General features: G+C 36.4%; 1 protein-coding gene across 4 annotated transcripts in view; it reads left to right on the forward strand.

The window, feature by feature from the left end:
• SGCZ (sarcoglycan zeta) overlaps positions 1-19,955 on the forward strand; it is a 1,114,856-nt gene that overhangs the window by 451,724 nt on the left and 643,177 nt on the right. The window lies entirely within an intron of this gene.

Here is a 19,955-nt window from a genome sequence, read left to right on the forward strand (position 1 = left end):
TGGATGACCGAATGAGACCTTTTCTCAAAGAAGAAAAAAATTATATTTTTAAAAAGGAGTGATGTCTGTTTGTGTTTTGAGTTTCTTTGGGGGTAGAACTTCTTAGAAAAGAGAGGCAGTAAATTCAATAGGCCGTCTTTCTAATCAGTACGTAATATGATGGTAATACTGAGTCAGAATGCTGACTGAGTCCGTCGGTCATATACACTAACTTAGTTCCATACTAAATATTTATAGAATGATGACAAAATTCTGCTGGTTTAAACTAAATATTTTAGGTCTTGGTATGAAGACGACAACCTAGTTTCTTTTATTCTCTGTATCTTTGGCAACAGAGATTTTGCTTACTCATTTTCTTTAACTTGAAAATTTGCTTTTTTTAAGTGTTTCTTTTTCCAAGTATGCTGTAGATTTCTTCAATTCCAAAACAAAAAATCATTCCTTTGGAAGTAATTTAAAAAAGAAATGCTTCTAATTGCAATAAAAAAACAGAGTGGATAAAAATATTAAGGGCATTGAAATTAAGGTTACCCATGTTAAAAAACAAAATCAGTCCTGTTGTTCTATATTCAAATATTTTTTTAATAGCTTAAATCTGAATTTAGTTGAGGTTTTGTGATCAGCTCCCTTCTTAGAGGTTAATCCTGGGAATCCCATACACTTTATTCTACCTGTTTCTCCAAGAAAACTTCAGTATTTTTCTCATGCCTTCACCATCATTCTCCTGAAAGTGTCTGCTGTCTTTGTTACATGACCTACTAGATACGAGAGAAGGATTAATAATAGATGACATATGATAGGCTATACCAAATTCTTTAGGTTCAATATGTCTATATTTCAGAGAAACTAAGTGGTTGTATTTTTCTTTTCTTTTCTTTTTTTTGAGGTGCAGTCTCGCTCTGTGGCCCAGGCTGGAGTGCAGTGGCGCGATCTCGGCTCACAGCAAGCTCCGCCTCCCGGGTTCACGCAATTCTCCTGCCTCAGCCTCCCGAGTAGCTGGGACTACAGGTGCCCGCCACCACGCCTGGCTAATTTTTTGTATTTTTAGTAGAGACGGGGTTTCACCGTGTTAGCCAGGATGGTGTGGATCTCCTGACCTCGTGATCCACCCCGCCTCTGCCTCCCAAAGTGCTGGGATTACAGGCGTGAGCCAGCGCGCCCGGCCGTATTTTTCTTTGTTCATTTTCTCTTCTTCAGTAGTCAACCTCCAACAGGGTACATCTCAACGGAAGTTAGAAGGGCACTCTGACTCTAGAATGGCAATTATTTCCTCCTCATATGTCCGTGAGAAACCCTCAGTGGAACACAGATCCATGTAATTTAATTGTCTCTAATCTGTAGATCATAAATTGGTTAAAATTACATAAATGTAATTGTTAAACAATTTAATTAAATGCAATTATTAGTAATCCAATGATCACCTGTAAACATGGCTCAAACCAAGCATCAGAACATTGCTAATAACTTTCATTTATTTATATGCTCTGGTACTATTTAATCCCTTTTGCTTCACCCACACCAACTAAACCCTATCCTTAATTTTGTACGGCTCAGCCCATTGCTTTGTAAAGTTTTATATAATACGTATGCATGTTAAAGAATATTTTCATTTCGGTTGATTTTGAATTTTGTATTATTTACCATAATTTATTTTTCATTGAATATCTATTTCTGCTTAACAAATAAAAACGTAGTGGCTTAAAGCAATCATTTCTTCTAATTTCTGTGGATCAGGAATTTGGAAGCAGCTCAGTAAGCAAATTAGGCTCAGGGTCTCTCATGAGGTTAGGGTCGGATGGCAGCTGAATTGCAATCATTTGAAGGCTTGACTGACCTTAGTGGATGCACTTTCAAACGGCATACTCATCTGTCCAATAAATTAGTGCTGGCAAATTGACTCCTCTGCATGCAGGCTTCTCAATGGAAATGCTTGAGTGTTCTCATAATATGGCAACTGATTTGCCCCAGTGCAAGTTAATCAAGAGACCAAGGCAAAAGTTGTGATATTTTTAATTTCTTAGTTTGGGAAGTCAGATATAATCACTTCAGCCGTAATCTACTGGTTATATAGGTGACCATGATTTATTATGTGAAGAAGTGAAAAAAGGCATGGAGACCAAGAGACAAGGATCACAGGACTATGTTAGAAGCTGAATATTACAGTTTTCTTGAAAATATGCACTTGAGTTGTATTTAGCTTTTTGTTGTTTTTAACAGTACTGGTGTGGATAGTATTATACCTATTTCCTGGTATATGCATGTAAGAATCACTCTTGCATATATACCTGGGAATGTGATGCTAGGTCATGGAGTGTGAGACTATTTAATGTTATAAGATATTGCTAATGTGTTTTCACGAGTGGCGACGTAACTTTACACTCCAGGAATGCTGTAAAGTGCTGTTAATTCATATCCTCTTCATCACTTGGGATTGCTGGTCTTTCTTTATCCCCATCAAATGTGCATAAATTATATCTCACTGTGTTCTTGATCTGCATTTCTCTGATTACCCATGAAATAAAACATCTCTTTCAATGTTTATTGCCCATTTGTGTTTCCTTGTCATTGAAATATTGATTAATGTCCTTTGCCCAGTTTTCTATTAGATTGTCATTTCCTTATTGGTTTTCAGGTGTGCTTTATATATCCGTAACTTAGGTTTCTTGTCATTCACATACATTTTAAAATTCTTTCTAGACTGTACACTGTCTTTTCTGTTGTTTTTTTTTTAAAGGTCTTTAGATGAATAGAAATTAGTGCAGTAGTTCCCATGCTTTTGGGGACAGTAGAGTCTGAGCATCTGATGAAAACTATGGACTGTTTTCCCAGGGAAAGAGTTCATTTACCAATTCATGCACATGATTTTAAGAATACAATGGACTCAATGAAATCCATTTAGGTCCTCAAGTGACCAGCATCCTCTCTTGAGAAATCCTATTCTGAAATGTAGATTTGGGGTGACAATTTTTCACCTTTAATTCTGTACTCCTGAAGGCCCCAAAAGCCTGTGTTATCTAATATGATTTATGAAGATTTTTAGCTGGCTCATGCCTGTAATTTCAGGCCTTTAGGAGACCGAGGGAGGATCGCATGACGCCAGTAGTTTGAGACTAGCCGGGACAATTAGTTGAGACCTTATCTTTACAAAAACAAAAAAAAATTATTAGCCAGGCATGGTGGTGCATGCCTATATTCTCAGCTACTAGGAAGGCTAAGGTGGGAGGATCACTTAAGTCTGGGAGATGAAGGTTACAGTGAGCTGAGATCATGCCACTGCACTCCAGCCTGAGTAACAAAGACCCTGTCTCCAATTTTGTTTTCTTTTAATAATGTTCTTGTTCCTTTTTTTTTTTCGGAAATAATTTCAAACATAAGAAAAGTTGTAAGATACGTACAAATAACTTCTGTATATCCTTCACTCAGATTCAATTAACATTGTGCCAGACTGGCTTTATTTTCTCTCTTACTCTACCTCTCTCTTTGTCTTTGCCTGTCCCTCTCTCACACATACACACACATACCCCCATACATGCATTAACACATTTTTTCTAAACCATTTGGAGTCTAGTTGCAAACATCATGCCCTCTAAATACTTCAATGTACATTTCCTGTGAACATGGATATGCGTATGTCTTATGCATCACATTGCAATTATCAAACCAGTAACGAAGCATTTCAAAACATATAAGATTAAAGATACATGAAGACTAAAAGCTATATACAGTCTGTGATTGGATCTTCAACTAGAAAAGGCAAACTGTATTTCTACTAAAGATATTAATGAAAGGAATTTTAATATTCTTAAACTGTGGTAATTTGTTTGCATTAATCATTTAAAATCACTTTTCCCACCCGAAGTGTATAGAGAATACTGACATATTTTTTATTCCGCTTTCTCTTTTACAAATTAAATGCCATTAATATTTTTCCCTTATGATATCTGTAATTATAACATGGTTATATATTATGGCTTCAGAAATAATATAGGTCATATTTCTTATTTTACTGTTCTAATTCAAGTCGTCGTGATGAAAGTTTTAGTGAAATGCCCTAGATTGTCTTAGGATGGATTAACTTTAGATAAACGTCCATGTTTCAAATGCCACGTCTTGAGCATTTACTACATTTAAGCCAGAGTGACATAATCTGGTAACAGTCTGTATTCACTGCAGGGAGTCACCACACTTGGGATTCGTACCTCCCTCCTCACAGATAGAATACATGCTGGATTACATCTGGCTTTCTGACGCTGTCTGAACATTCGGGTGCCATTCAACAAAGTGGAAATTGTGTTTTATTCCATTGTATTTTACCGTAGTCTACATGAAAGAATTGTTCTGACATTTCTGTGGTTAGTCTACAACCTGGTATTTAATTTATTTCAGTATTTTAACACAATGAAGAGTTTAACCATTTCTACTTTTTGATCTTTTCTTTGAAAAGTGCATTAGTCTTGGCTGAGCGCGGTGGCTCACGCCTGTAATCCCAGCACTTTGGGAGGCTGAGGTGGGCGGATCACGAGGTCAGGAGATAGAGACCATCCTGGCTAACACGGTGAAACCCCGTGTCTACTAAAAATACAAAAAAATTAGCCGGGCGTGGTGGCGGGCGCCTGTGGTCCCACCTGCTCCGGAGACTGAGGCAGGAGAATGGCGTGAACCCGGGAGGCGGAGCTTGCAGTGAGCCGAGATCGCGCCACTGCACTCCAGCCTGGGCGACAGAGCTAGACTCCGCCTCAAAAAAAAAAAAAAAAAAGTGTTTTAGTCTGATTTCACACTGCTAATAAAGACATACTCGAGACTGGGTAATTTATAAAGGAAAGACGTTTAATGGACTCACAGTTCCTTGCGGCTTGGGAGGCCTCACAGTCATGGCGAAGGCAGAGGAGAAGCAAAGGCCATCTTACGTTGTGGCACGCAAGAGAGTGTGTGCAGGGGAACTTGCGTTTATAAAACCATTAGATCTCATGAGACTTTTTCACTACCACACGAATAGTATGGGGAAACCACCCCCATGATTCAGTTATTCTCCATCTGGCCCCACCATGGACATGCAGGGATTATTACAATTCAAAGTGAGATTTGGGTGGGAACACAGCCAAACCACATCAAAGAGCAAACTTAAAAGCATAAAATAGGCTTCAACTCACCCCATTTTTAATTCTATAAAATAAGAATTTAGAGTTCACTTTTTTCTCTTTCAGTACCACCAGTTTTTAACTTTTGAATGTCTTCATTTTTTTTCTATACTCATTTCATAATGATATTGTTTGTACATGTGATGATGTTTCTGTGTTTCCACGATGGGCTTACTTACCTTGGGAAAGCCCAGATGCAAGAGAGTCCACTTTGCATTTTTTTCCACCTCCCAGTCACAGGCATCTGTTTTACATATTGAAATTGTATTTACTTCTCGTCTTCTGTGTCACAATAAAGACGTTCTGTTTGCACTCACCTGTGCTTTTCCATTTTTGCATGTCAATTCCAATAAAACTCAATAACCACTTCTGATTTCAAAATTTTGACCTTTTTGAAAATTGGCCTTCTTTCTTTTCTTTTCAAAATGACTTGACATCTTTTTCACTTGAAGTTTTGCGTGTAATTAAACCCAACCCACACTTACTTCTCTATGTAACCAATCTCTATATACTCATGTACCTCATATGTACTGTGTTATATGGTTAGGTTGTTTGATAACATTTTTATTCATTCGTTATAAATAATATGAAGGTGGAACCAGTGTTTTTTGTATACCTTTCCTCATGATCTCTATTCCCCCCTCTGTACACACACACACACACACACACACACACACACACACATACACACAGATTCAAATCTGCTATTCAGCTTACTGTCATACACAGAGCAGGGACATAAGAAAATAATTAGGTAAGTGAACGATTCTTTGTGATAGGTAGTAGGAAATTTTTCCTATGAATAAAATTGTGTGAAACCAGAGCTCTGCAATTGCTCAATATTACTATTTAGAAGGAGAAGCTGATTACTGAATGGTTTTCGTTCTGGGCTCTACAGTCTAGACCCTTGTTACTCAAAGGGTGGCCTGGAAACAACTCAATCAAAATTTGCATTATTACAAAATTTCCAGATGATTCACATACACAGTAATATAACGTTTGAGAGGCAAAAGATCTAGCTGAAGTTGTAACTTGCCAAGATCCATCACCCTTTTTGTACATTTATTTAGTTTTATTAGTGCAATTGTCTTCACAATTTAGTATACTATAATTTTGAATAATTATGTACTTGAATAATTATGTACTTGAATATTTTCCATACAAGCATTTTTTTTCCTTCATGTGGTGTTTCAGTCAAAGTCACTACAATGATAATTTTCTTAGATTGTCAGAATAAAACCTTCAAAGGCCCTTAATATAACCAGTACCTACATGGAAGGTAATTAAATGAGTACTTAATAGGGAATAAATTGGTTAAAGAATAATTAGGAAGCAAAAGAGCAAGGATAATAAGAGATCAGGGAACCTTTTGAAAGGATAGTAATACTTGTTCATGTTGGTTTGAATATATTGCCTTTGTGCTAATGAAGACCATTGGTTCAATTAACCACATTTCAAGCCATGGATTTCTTAAATACCCTGAGCAAAGTCAAAGCTAGAGTGATCCAAAACACACGAGGCTGTTGAGGACTTCTAAGGGAAGGGGAAAGAATCACATAGTATTCATTTGAATGCAGATGTCTTTTTAAAGCTTTGTTCTAATACCATGAAGATTGAGAAAGACTGAGTTCCACACCACGTGGGAGAAGCCATAAGGGCTGCAACATGTGGTTTCTACCTCACTGGATTTACTGTCTAGTAGGGGACACAGGTGCAAACAATCCTAAACGTTAACTGAAGGAAGCGTGAACTATCTTCTACATGATGATAGCCTGTTGCAGAGTATGTTAGAGTTTTCCAGAGAAACAGAATCAATAGGATGAGTATATATAAAAGACACTTAATAAATTGACTGATGCAATTATAGAGGCTAACGAGTCCAAAATCTGTAGGGTGGGTTGATAGACTGGAGTCTTAGAGAAGAGGCAATATCGCAGTTCATGTCTGAAGGCCTTCAGGCTGCATAGTTCTCTCTTGCTCAGGGAAGTTCAGTCATTTGCTCTATTCAAGCCCTCGACTAATTGTATAAAGCTAACCCACATTATGGAGGGCAGTCTGCCTTACTCAACATCGACTGATTTAAGTGTTAGTCTCAACCAAAAACACCCTTGCAAAAACACTCAGAATAATGCTTGACTGCATATCTGGGCCCAGTGTTCCAACCAAGTTGTCACTCCCCTTTCTTTATTGATCAGTCATTTTCTTATTTAAAAACTTCTGGCTATTCTATGACCAGATGAAAAATAATTGCCTGTGAAAAAATAAAATTTAAAAACATTATATTACATCCCACTGTTCTCCAATCATAGGTCTACCACTTCCCTTCTTGCCTTGGTCCTAGTTTTTAGAGGAATTGAGGCAATTGGGTGTGGAGTGTTTTCCTTCATCCTTGGTTAAGAGGCTCTGCTGAGTTTGCCTTACAGATAGTAGGAGGCCCCTCACCATATCACCCAGACAGCTCTGTATGATGCATGTTAATCTTCTCCCTTTGCTCTGAGGCAAAAGAATGCATTGCAGTGTTGGTAATACAGAGGAATAGGAGAAGTAATTTGATTCTTTTCACTGTTTTTCTTCTAAAGAATTACTGTGTGACAGCAGAAGGGCATAAAACTTTCTAAGAATGTGAACTCTGTCCCCAGAATGGGAGAAAGTAGGCGGCCAGAAGAGTTTGAAATGTTGATCATATGGCTCAGCTTTCCCCATCTGGATGTGTAATGGTATCATTAATCTTGTTGGGAAACCCATGTCCAGGAACAAAGGCACTTTGTTGTTTTCTTTTGTTTGTTTTGCTCTCATAACTGGGCTGTAGTGGTCAGATATGAATCAATATTACATCTGAGAACCTATGAAAGGAAATGTACAAGAATTTAGTGCCCAACAATAATTAAACGCACATTGAAAAGTCCATTATGTTCTTTGAAATAGTAAGAGTCATATGTGTTATTTTTATTAGGGACCATGGATGAAAATATATTTCATACAAACTTTTAAAGTAATGCTTGTATTTTATTATGGTTGCTCTTCACCTTCAGATGGGGTTATGTCACTATAAACCCATTATGAGTTGAAAATATACTAAGTTTAAATGCATTTAATATATCTCACCTACCAAACATTATAGCTTGGCCCAGCCTACCTTAAATGTGTTCAGAACACTTACATTAGCCTACAGTTGGGGAAAACCATCTAACACAAAGCTTATTTTATTTAAAATGTTGAATGTTTCAGGTAATTTATTGAATGCTATGTTGAAAGTGAAAAACAGAATGTTTCTATGGATGCTCAAAATACAGTTTCTACTGAACTCATATCACTTTCACACCATTGTAAAGTTGAAAAATCATCAAGTTGAACCATCGTAAATTTGGGGCTGACTATATATGAAATCAATTAGATATCATATATAATATGTTAAAATATTCCCAGCTATAACAACATTTTTATTGAAATTGAAATATATTGATTCAAGTTGCATGAGAATTATCATAGAACAAATTATCTTTTCACTGTTTAGTATTCAATGCAAATTATTTATCATTAGTATCTTTGGGTTGAAATACTGACAGTCTTACCCCCCAAGATAAATGGAATGTGAAACATAATTTTCTTGATCTTGTCTTCATGAAGAGAACATTCTCCTGCTTCCTAAATATATTTGATTGCAAACAAATTGAGACTTCTTGATGATTGAAAGTTTAAATGATATATTTTTACCTAATTGTGTTGTATAATGCATTATTTTAAATATATATCCCAATAGCAAATCAATTGTTTATGTTCTACAGAAGTTAAAAAATAACCTAGGTTAAGTTGACATAGTCAATGTGATATGGAAAACTGAAAAATTGATATGGTAATTCAAGTAAAACAAAAAAAACAAGTATTTTCTTTCTTTAATTGAAAGTACAGTTAAGGGAGATGTTTTTAGCCATGTGAAGCTCAATACGCTCCCTAAAAATAAATGTGCCAAGCTTAGTTTTCAAATATCCTATGTGATTTTAATCCATTACTCTTACATCTGAGTTTTAAACAATCCAGTATCTTTTTCTTTCTCTTTCCCCTCCGACCCCACACAGAGGTATATAAACACACACTTAATTCTGGTGATCACTATTAGTAAATAGTTCAATATTTCTATTGCACTGACCCTTTGCCTTGGGTACTTAGTTCTGTCCCCATCTAAAAACTCTAGTATGATCGTTATTTACCCAAATCCTTACAATGTACCGTATATTCCATGATCAGCAACTCTAACTTTCAGAGTTATCTTGACCTTTTCTCTCTGTTTTTTGTTCATTTGTTTTGCCTGAAAAAGCCAAGCTATTAAAGTGTACTTATGTTTATGTAAAAGCTATTTTTCTTCCTGGAAACTTCATCTGTCAGGCAAATTCTATTTATTCTTCAAGGCTTCATTCAATTGACAGCATATTTATTTTTTTTTAAAATTCTGTTTTGATGGCTTGCCTTGATTCCCTGGATACATCAGGCATGTACTTATTTATTTCTGCCTTTAAGAGAGCACTTTTTGCATTTCATTAATATCATTAGTTTATGTGTTTGTCTCACTCACAGGGTTATGAACTTTTGGTGGCAGATACCATGTCTTATTCTTCATTTCAATAGCAGTTTCTGGCATACTCTACAGGTTCAATAGAAGTTTACTGAATGAGTAAATACATAATGGACATCTGTGCTCACAAGGGAAATCTGTGCTTACCCAAACAAATTGTGAGGACATAAAAACACCATATCTGTATCCTTCATAATACTTAAGATATTTTATGTGAGAACATAAAACCATATATATACCTTATAATATTTAATATACTTTATAATATTTAAGTTTCCTTATGGCAATCGTACGTGAGTTTACCTCCCTCTCCTTACCCCCACCCCCAAATAATATACTGACCCCTGGGGAAAGAATAGAAAATAATTACATTTAAAAAGTATTTATTCAACACACAAAATAATATTACTTGATGAACTGTTATGTTATCAGGTTCTGTATTAGCAAATTCAAGATAAAAATTTGCCTCATGTAATTTTTCAGATGGGTCCCCCTTGCCACTACTAGTCTGTTAGAATTCATCAAATCTAGGTTAGCATCATGATGTATTTAAGCAATCTTACGTAATGCATATCTCAAAAACAATTCTGTGAATATCTACTGTTACATATATATAATAGATATAATTCTTATTGTATTATAAAAATACTATTATACTATTATCCTCATTTTGAAAAAACAAATTGGGGCATAAAAAATGAAAAAACAAATTGGCGCACAGTGCAAAGTTATGAAGACGCAAGGGAGCATGGTATATTTAGGAACCGCAAGTGGTGGTATATGCCTATCCTGTACTGGCTGATAGAGGCCAGCTGAGTTGCATCTTTATGCCTGCACCATACCCGCTGATAGAGTCCAATCGAGTTGCACCTTGTAGAAATAAATTTAATTTTTTTTCCAGAAAGAAGTGGAGCCATTGAAGTGTTTTGTTTCTGGGGTTTTGTTTTGTTTTGTTTTGTTTTGTTTTGTTTTTTAATGGAGTTTTGCTCTTGTCGCCCAGGCTGGAGTGCAATGGCAGGATCTTGGCTCACTGCAACCTCTGCCTCCCAGGTTTAAGTGATGATTCTCCTGCCTCAGCCTCCTGAGTAGCTGGGATTACAGGCTCATGCCATCATGCCCAGCTAATTTTTGTATTTTTAACAGAGACAGGGTTTCGCCATGTTGGCCAGGCTGGTCTCGAACTCTTGACCTCAGATGATCCACCTGCCTCAGCTTCCCAAAGTGCTGGGATTACAGGCGTGAGCCATCGCGCCTGGCTGCCATTGAAGTGTTTTAAAAGACGACTCGTTCGTTTTATGAGCACTGATAAATAAAATTAGATTTTGCTTTCAAATTTAACAGCTCATGTTGGTTTTTGAACTTTTGTTTAAAAAATTCTCTCCTCATTATTCTGTTCTATAAGTTGTGCTTACCATTATGAACAAATTTTTCCCGCATAATAAATTGTTTATTTGCAGAAACGGTTTTTCACAGGCAATGATAAGCTTCTTGTGAATTCCTTGGATAAAATATACATAGGAACATTCATTATTATTCTCATTATTTTTGATTCACATCATTGTCATTATCATTACCATCATTATTTGTCTTTCTCCATCTGTTTTTCCCTTGCTCCCTAAAGGTTTTTCTGCAATGCTTCATTCCTTATTAGGAATTAGTTTTATTTGGTGGATTTATTTTCATTATTTTCTTATTGCCTTTTTTCTACCTACCAGATGACTGGTGTGTGTGTGTGTGTGTGTGTGTATCAGAGAGTGTTCAACCATCTTAAACATTTCAGCCGGTATCTACATATGGATATATTAATACTATAATCATCAGGATTTAAGATCCATCATGCTGCCAGTTCCATTTCTAGATATTCGTCCGATTTGTGAGGAATATTTTGGCTTTTTTCTCTCTCTTAAATGAACCCTTTGTCAATGACTGAGTCACTGGGTACCATGAACAATGGTTAAAATGGGACAAGCAGAGACTCGTTTCACATGAGAGTTCTCTGAATGATGAGTGCAGTCCTCTTCCCTTCCTCCCTCCGTAGGTGTTCTGTGAGACCATATTACAAAATCAGTGAATCCCACTCCGGCATCTCTTGAAGTGAGGAGGAAGTGTGTTTAGTGGGAAATGGTGACTACCTGCAGCTTAGTTCTGGATCCTGATGGATCCAGGCCCATGAGGCCATGGACAAAAAAGACATAATTTTAACTTTCAGTTATTATTACTCCTTTTATCCAAATTTGCCCTTAAATAATGAAAAAACATTTTGTGTTTGGAGAAATATTTTAAGTAAATTTGTAAAAATCTGTATTCTGTTGTTATTCCCCACGGTGCTTAAGTCATTCTTCAGTGTTAAAGTAACGGAAAGGAAAAACTATTTCAGTTCATTATCACTATAGGACGCAACATGGAAACTCAGTCGTACAAAAAGAAGTACTGCGCTTTATAAAGTCTCTACATCAATTCTGTTGAATAGCTCAGTAAGTGGAAGAACACAGCCTCTTCTTAATTCAATGTTTTCTTTTAGAGAAAGTTAGGAGATTACATGTTAAAGGATTTTATAAAATCAGAAATGTCACACAGATACCGTGAATGGTTGTAATACATAAGTAGGCAGAGTTAAACATATTTTCTCTTTCTCTGCATGTTCTTTTTGGCATTTTAGGTTTTAGGGCTTAATAGAGTGCACTACCCATTGAACTAAACTCCTATATTCTGGAAACACAAAATTTAAAAACAAGATGTATGAGAAGTCTACTCTGCATATTCCATGGAGGACTGGGATTCCACTATTTGGATTTTCTTACTCAAGATTCTGTTGTTATCTATGTTTGTTGTTGATTTATTCACTTAAGAGATAGCAAACCAAGGGTCTGCGTAATATATGGCCGTATTTCAGTAGTGAGGAAGAATCTAAATATGAATTAAATTGACTCTCTGCCCTTAAGAAGTCTTTAGTGGTTTTCACAGTGCATTGCACAGAATTTGAAAGGAGTACAGAGGTGTCTCAGAAACAGCCTATGGTAGTGAGGCATGGCAGGACCACCTGTTGACACTGTCTTTCCTCTCTTGTGAGTCTAGAGGTTCCATTATGCATAGCTGCTATATTAGGATTCTGAATAACATTTCATTTGAAATAAAGAGAATGGTGTACCAAAATTTCTGCTAGAAAAAGCAGAGAGGAGGATTTATCTTTATCTCACTGCAACTAGGTAGCTCATTACAATCTGCATTCCCCATCACATTCCTCAGTCTTACTGGTTAAATTACTTTCTTCCCCCCAAAATGCTACAGTAAAATTGATTGTAAAATTGAGAAAATATGATGTTCATGCTCCAGTAATATAGATTTCTGTTTTCCTGGGTCTACTAAAGACACTTTCTAGATTGATAAACAGCAGCCTCCTTATTATCTAAACTTACTTTGGTCTACAACTAAGCCAAATATGTATAAAGAAAAACACACATTCTATGATTCAGTCGCCTACCCTGGGCTTCCTTATGTGGCTGCAGGGGAATTGTCAAGGGGGAAAAGTAGGCTACTGTAAGGCCTTGGAAGCCTAGGAGACAGACCTTGTGCCATGTCATTTCTGCCACATCTCATCATCACATTGGGCAACGCAAGCCTAACCCAGATTCTGAATATTGACATGTTCCAAAGTATTATGAAGGATAATTAAGAGAATATGTAAAAATAAAACACCAGATGATAAAATTTATATAATTGTGTAGTCATCTGATTGGTAAGAATGGGAGGTTTGCAAATTTAGTTTCTGAAGAACTTATATGTTTTTCAAAACATTTAGTTTCTATTAGGCTTTCCTGTACAACTTGCTTTGATCTTAATTAAGCCAGTTTGAGCTTAATAAAAATTCTACTATTAAAAGTAAATCAGGCCAGGTGTGGTGGCTTATGCCTGTGATCCGAGCACTTTGGGAGGCTGAGGCGGGCAGATTGTTTGAGCTCAGTAGTTGGAGATCAGCCTGGACAATGTGGCAAAACCCCATCTCTCCAAAAAATGCAAAAAAAAAAAAAAAATAGCTGGACATGGTGACAGGTGCCTGTGGTCCCAGCTACTTGGAAGGTTGTGGTGGAAGAATCGCTTGAGCCTGGGAGGTGGAAATTGCAGTGAGCTGAGATGGCAGTACTGCACTCCATCCTGCGTGACAGAATGAAACCCTGTCTAAAGAAGAAAAAAAATAAAATAAATAATTTTTTTAAAAAGTAAAAAAAAAAACTAAAAATGGATTAAGTATTATTGTCTTTTTGATTAAACAAACATCTATTGAGTTTGTATAAGTCGGCAATTTTGTTATAAACGTATTATCTTGAAGATATAATCCTATCTTTCAGACGGTCATCATTTAGAACAAGATCCAATAAATAAATTCTTTTGGGTTACGTTTCTCCAGAATTATATACAATCTGGTTGAACTGTACCCCAAGTCAACCTTATATATATTTTTATTTTTCCATATTTAATAGCATTTCCTTAAAAATATGCCTGTCTGGCTGGGGGCTATGCCTCATGCCAGTAATCGCAGCACTTTGGGAAGTCGAGGCAGGCGGATCACTTGAGGTCAGGATTTCAAGGCCAGCCTGGCGAACATGGTGAAACCCTGTCTCTACTAAAAATAAAAAAGGTGGGTGTGGTGGCGCATGCCTGTAATCTCAGCTGCTTAGGAGGCTGAGGCAAGAGAATTGCTTGAACCTGGGAGGTGGAGGTTGCAGTGAGCCGAGATCACGCCACTGTACTCCAGCCTGGGCGACAGAGTGAGCCTCTGTCCAAGATAACTAACTAACTAACTAACTAACTAACTAACTAACTAACTAAATACTATCATATGCAAGAGTTGTTCCATAAATAATTGGTAAGTGTGGTAATGACAGTGGTGATGTGCCCGGCATCCTCTCTCCTCCAAGATTGAATGCTTCATTTAAATGTTTATGTTTCATTTTTTTACTGTGATTTAACTTTTTTGCAGGCTGTGTCATGGTTGGGATTTTTACTGTGTCTGAGCACAGGCATTTGATGACTGATCTTTACCATGGCCTTCTCCCTGTACTTGTCATTTCTGTTAGCTTTTGTCATGCCATAAAATGCACTTGTTTACTGAGGCTATTTAAATAATTGTAATTTTATGTTTCTTGCTTAATGGTTTTATGTGTATCTTTATTGTTGCACACCAGCCTTCCCTGTAGGATATATGGAGGGCTGATATATTCATCCTGTTTGCTTATCTGCCTGTGCATTCTGTGGGATCCTCTGCCAGGAAACAGTGCATTTGTATATGAATGGATAGAGAGGAGAATTTATTTAGTTTCATAGCAATAGAATTAAATTATATTTCAGGCCTCCAGTTATGAGTCTGTCTAGGCCTCATCTCTATAGCATATGAGAAAATAAAATGTTTTATATATATTAATACTTTATATAACTTAAGCTGACCCCTTGACAATAATTTAAAATGTGACCACTTTGATGGAAAATGTTATTCTGTTTATTTTGTAGTTCTATCACTCAAAAGATTATTAAATATATTTCAGCTTCTTTTATGAGTCTAGGATGGTTATTGCACCATTGAATGACTGGAGAGGGATTAAGGGAATCAAGTCTAGGTCTCTAAAATAAGTTGACGGCACAGCTTTACTGGGATTGTGGGTGTGGCTGTCACAGGAACACGTTGGAAACTGTGAGCTCTGGGCAATAGTATCAGAAGTGAACTCTTAGGTACTTGGCACATATGCCTATTTCTAGGCATTTTACATATAACTTTCATTTCCATCTTGTTTTGAAAATAATTTAAAGCTCTACGAAAGTTAAAAGAATAGTGCAACAGTCACCCTTTACCAGTTGTTAACATTTGGACTCATTTGCTGTTGCTGAACCATTTAAAGGTAAGATGTAAACATTATGACTCTTTATTTATAAATGTTTTAATATGTATTTCTTAAGAAAAATAATACTCTTCTACATATCAGAAGCATGCTCATTCTTCAAGAATATGTAGCATTGCCTCAATATTATTTAATTTTTAGACCATATTCAAATTTTTCTAATTGTTTTTACTTTTTCTTGATTTGGTCCAGGATTTAATCAAGGTACAATAATTTCATTTATTTGTCTTTAATCTCCTTCAATCTAGAGCGATGACCCCCCCCAACCCTGACCACAATTGTCTCTCGTAACACTGACATTTTTGATGAGACAAAACCAGTTACCTTGTAAAATATCTCACATTTTATATATAGGTTATGATTTCTGCAGGGGTAGATCTGTGCTAGAGTCCTTTTGGCAAGAATACTGTGTAGGTGATGGTTTACACTAATTTTTGCATCACTTTAAGAGACGTTATGTCAGTTTATTCTGTTATTGAAGAAGCCATGTGTGATCACACAATTAACACCTTGACCATTAGTTTATTTTATTCTAAGGATAGACATTGCCTTTTGCAATTCAGAAGTAATTTCTAGAATAATGCTTTAAGATTGTGTATCAGTCCTTTCTTGCATCAATCTGTTAGGGTTTTTGTCTGAGTTAATTGGGGCTTTCCAAAGGGTGATTTTAAAAGTTCTAACATTATATATACATTCATTATCTGACATATTTCTGTGAATAAGTGCTTTTTTACAAAAATCTCAATCTCTTTGTCTAGGACAAACTCTTTGAAGTGGCTCCTTTGTCCTTTTTGATATGTTCCCATGAGTCTTGAAGCGTTTCCTTTTTTTCTGACAAAACAAAATGCTGTTCTTATACTTTCCCTGCGAGACATGGCATCACCCATTTCTCCAAGGAACTTGATAGGTAATAGCATTTAGGAACTCCCATCTGAACACCAGGTGTACTTATTACTACAGGCGGTTCATTTCTTCAAGACCCTTTAATGCACAACACTAGGATGGATATATTCTAAGGGTAAAAATAACTTCAAAGGACTCTTGAGCTGTACAGAAATGATCGTGCATCTTGCTGATTACCGCAAGTCAAATGCAACATCACACAGTTCCTTCTCGTTTCCTCCATCCAGTGTGTGTCTTTTTGCTCCCATAGAGAAACCCATAGTTCCTAACTACCTGTGTCCTTATTCACTTATAATATACAAAATATCATCAATATAGTTGAAGACTTCTTTGCAGAGGCTATGTAGAACTAAGGCTATATGATATTAACAAGTAACTCTTTCATGGTTAAACTCTTACTTATTGTAGACAGATATTAAGCCATCACTGGGTTTTCTTCCTACCTACCCTGTGGTATTGTCATATCTCCGGGGGCTCACTAATGTTTCGTAGACTTATATAATCATTACGTAAACTTTTTCAAGTTTAACTGGAGTTCGAGATTATTTTTCGAAATTCTTTGGTCGATAATAAAGTGTCTCCTTTGTAGATACTCAAAGAGCTAAGAAACATCCTGTGTATGCCTGTCTGGAGGAAGGAGACATGCTAAGATAAGAACAGTTGTAGGGCACAGAGATGAAGTTTGAAGAGACAATGGATTAAATTATGCTTGTGAGTGAGCAGATGTGAGAGATTTTGGACTCTGTGCCTCTTTTCAGTAATTCTGGAGAATGGGCTTTGTCCACTTTATTAAAACGAAAAAACACTGAACTGCTTTTTGGTGTAAAGTCTGGCTGCAATGAAGAGTATCTCACTAGCTTGTGATAATATAAGACTCTCCTAGAAAGGGAAATCCCAGGGATTTCCTAAGAACTTGACAGGCCAAGCAATCTCTGAGACTATTTTAATCAGTATCTGACGATAGAGGGCAACCAGACATATACATCACATTTTAAAGAACTGACGAAACACCAGCAACAAACAAATTTTTAAAACTAATGATTGTTGTTTTTATTTTTAATTCTTACTGTGTTGGACATATGATATTTATGTACTAAGCTACAACTTAGATGTTAATTCTGCTTATAAATGAGGGTGCTGAAGTTCAGAGTGATTCAGCAAATTTTCTAAGTTCATACAACTAATAATGCCAAAGATGAAATTTAAATTTAAAATTATCTAACTCCAAACCCTGTGATCTTTCTACCGTGTTATGCTAACTGATCATTTGAAGACAGAGATACCTCTTTGCAAAGCCCACTAATGTTTGCTTGCCCAATACTTCTTCATGTATTTCATTATTTATAAAAAGATCAATGTGAACTGAATACTTTTTTGTCCAGCAAATAAGCATATACACTTTAGAAGACAGAAAAAAGAAAAAGTTCAACAAATCATAGGATAGAAATTTCCTGAAGATTTTTTCATGTTGTCATTTTGTTGAATTTATGATGAGACCAAGAGCTAGTTATAGAATTTGATTTCAGTTGTTTTCAGTTAAGAAAGCTCTCAGCAATTTTGTGTAATATACCTCCGTATTCGTTCAGTACTTACTATATGTTGGGCACTGAGCTAATTACTTTGCATAAATTAACCCCTTTACCTCACAGCACACCTGTAAAGTGGGAATTATTATTTCCTTTTCACATATGAGGAAGCTGAGGCTTAGTGAGATTCAATGATTTGCCAAAAGTACATTGCTAGTAAGTGGCAGTATAAGGATGTGATCCTGTGTCCTTTCTGTCTCATTTTGTAATGGCCTGCTCTGTAGATTTTACTGTTTTGGGGTCAATTCAGTTTTTAAAAATTGCTAGCCTTTAGAAATGTAAAGGTACGGCCGGGCGTGGTGCCTCACGCCTGTAATCCCAGCACTTTCGGAGGCTGAGGCGGGGGATCACAAGGTCAGGAGATCGAAACCATCCTGGCTAACACGGTGAAACCGCGTCTCTACTAAAAATACAAAAAATTAGCCAGGCGTGGTGGCGGGCGCCTGTAGTGCCAGCTACTCACAAGGCGGAGGCAGGAGAATGGCGTGAACCCGGGAGGCGGAGCTTGCAGTGAGCCCAGATCGCGCCACTGCACTCCAGCCTGGGCCACAGATTGAGACTCTGTCTCAAAAAAAAAAAAAAAAAAAAGTGAACATATATTTTAAATTAGATAATGATTTCAAGTTGCATGTTTCCAAATATGTGATTTTAATTGTGAATCAAAGTATTAGGATAATTAATATGGAAAAATGAAATTATGCAGAAAGGTTCATTTTGTTGCTGAACACTAGTTTCAAACAGAGCTGTTCGTTTGTGATATATTACTATAGTAGCTGGCCATTCACTTTTCTATGAACAGATATTCAACACATGTCTGCTTCGTGCCCGGCACTGCACTAGGAAAGCAGACAAAACCCCTTAACTGGTGTAGCTAACCCTCTAGTGTGTTGTATAACACTTATCTAGGAACAAAATGTTGGGGGATTCAACAGACATGATTTAGACCTTAGGTTGGGTTGGGAGTGGAGATTTTTATGTTTATATTAGTAATGTCCCAAAGAGGAAATGATACAACCTAACCTCTGAAAAAAGCTATTTATTTTAAATTCTTTACATTAATGCAACAGATGCTATTACTGTAAGGATCTAAATTCTTTGGAATACATAGATAAGCCCTGAAAATATTTACTATATTCAAGGTATCATGATAAGTGCCTTACCAAGAATTGTGAAAAGTCTGTGATTTTTCTCCTTTTTGCAATTTAAACCTGCTTTATACAGACTGATAGAAGACCGAGACTCCTGGGTTGGATATAAGGGGCTGTATTACTCCTATACATCATTCAGCATGACCTTCATGTCAACTTCGTGCTCGCATCTGTTACCCTTGACCTCCAAGACCCACAGGAGAGACATCCAGGTTTAAGAAACCCAATACTGCATAAAGGAGTCCTAGGACAAGACACTTTTCCCTAGAGAGAAACATCTTTAATTTACTGGACAGCCAAAAAATCCTGCCTTGGAGGAAGACACTATCTCTTATCTTCCAAGGCTGTTTGCTACGCTATATAAACTTGTTTGAATACAAAATACACAAAACGCACATCAATGTCTATGTTCACAGAAGAAGCAGAAAGATGAGAGATCCACAGAGATTTGTCTTCCAATATCCTCCACTCTATGGTACCATTTTTTCATGGTTTGACAATGAACTCTAAAATATAATTAGTTATCATGGCTTGAAAATGAACTCTAACTAAAATTGAATTCGTTATAATGTTTATATCACATATGGGGAGAGTGACATATTTAAATATGTATATGATGAAATTGGTCATCGTGTCTAATGTACAGATGAAGAAAGTGAGGTTCATGGAGAAATCTCCATGATTCATGACTCCATATCCCATAGTTAAATTTCACTCAC

Source organism: Nomascus leucogenys, chromosome 4 (genome assembly GCF_006542625.1).
Source record: "Nomascus leucogenys isolate Asia chromosome 4, Asia_NLE_v1, whole genome shotgun sequence".
Classification (NCBI taxonomy): Eukaryota; Metazoa; Chordata; class Mammalia; order Primates; family Hylobatidae; genus Nomascus; species Nomascus leucogenys.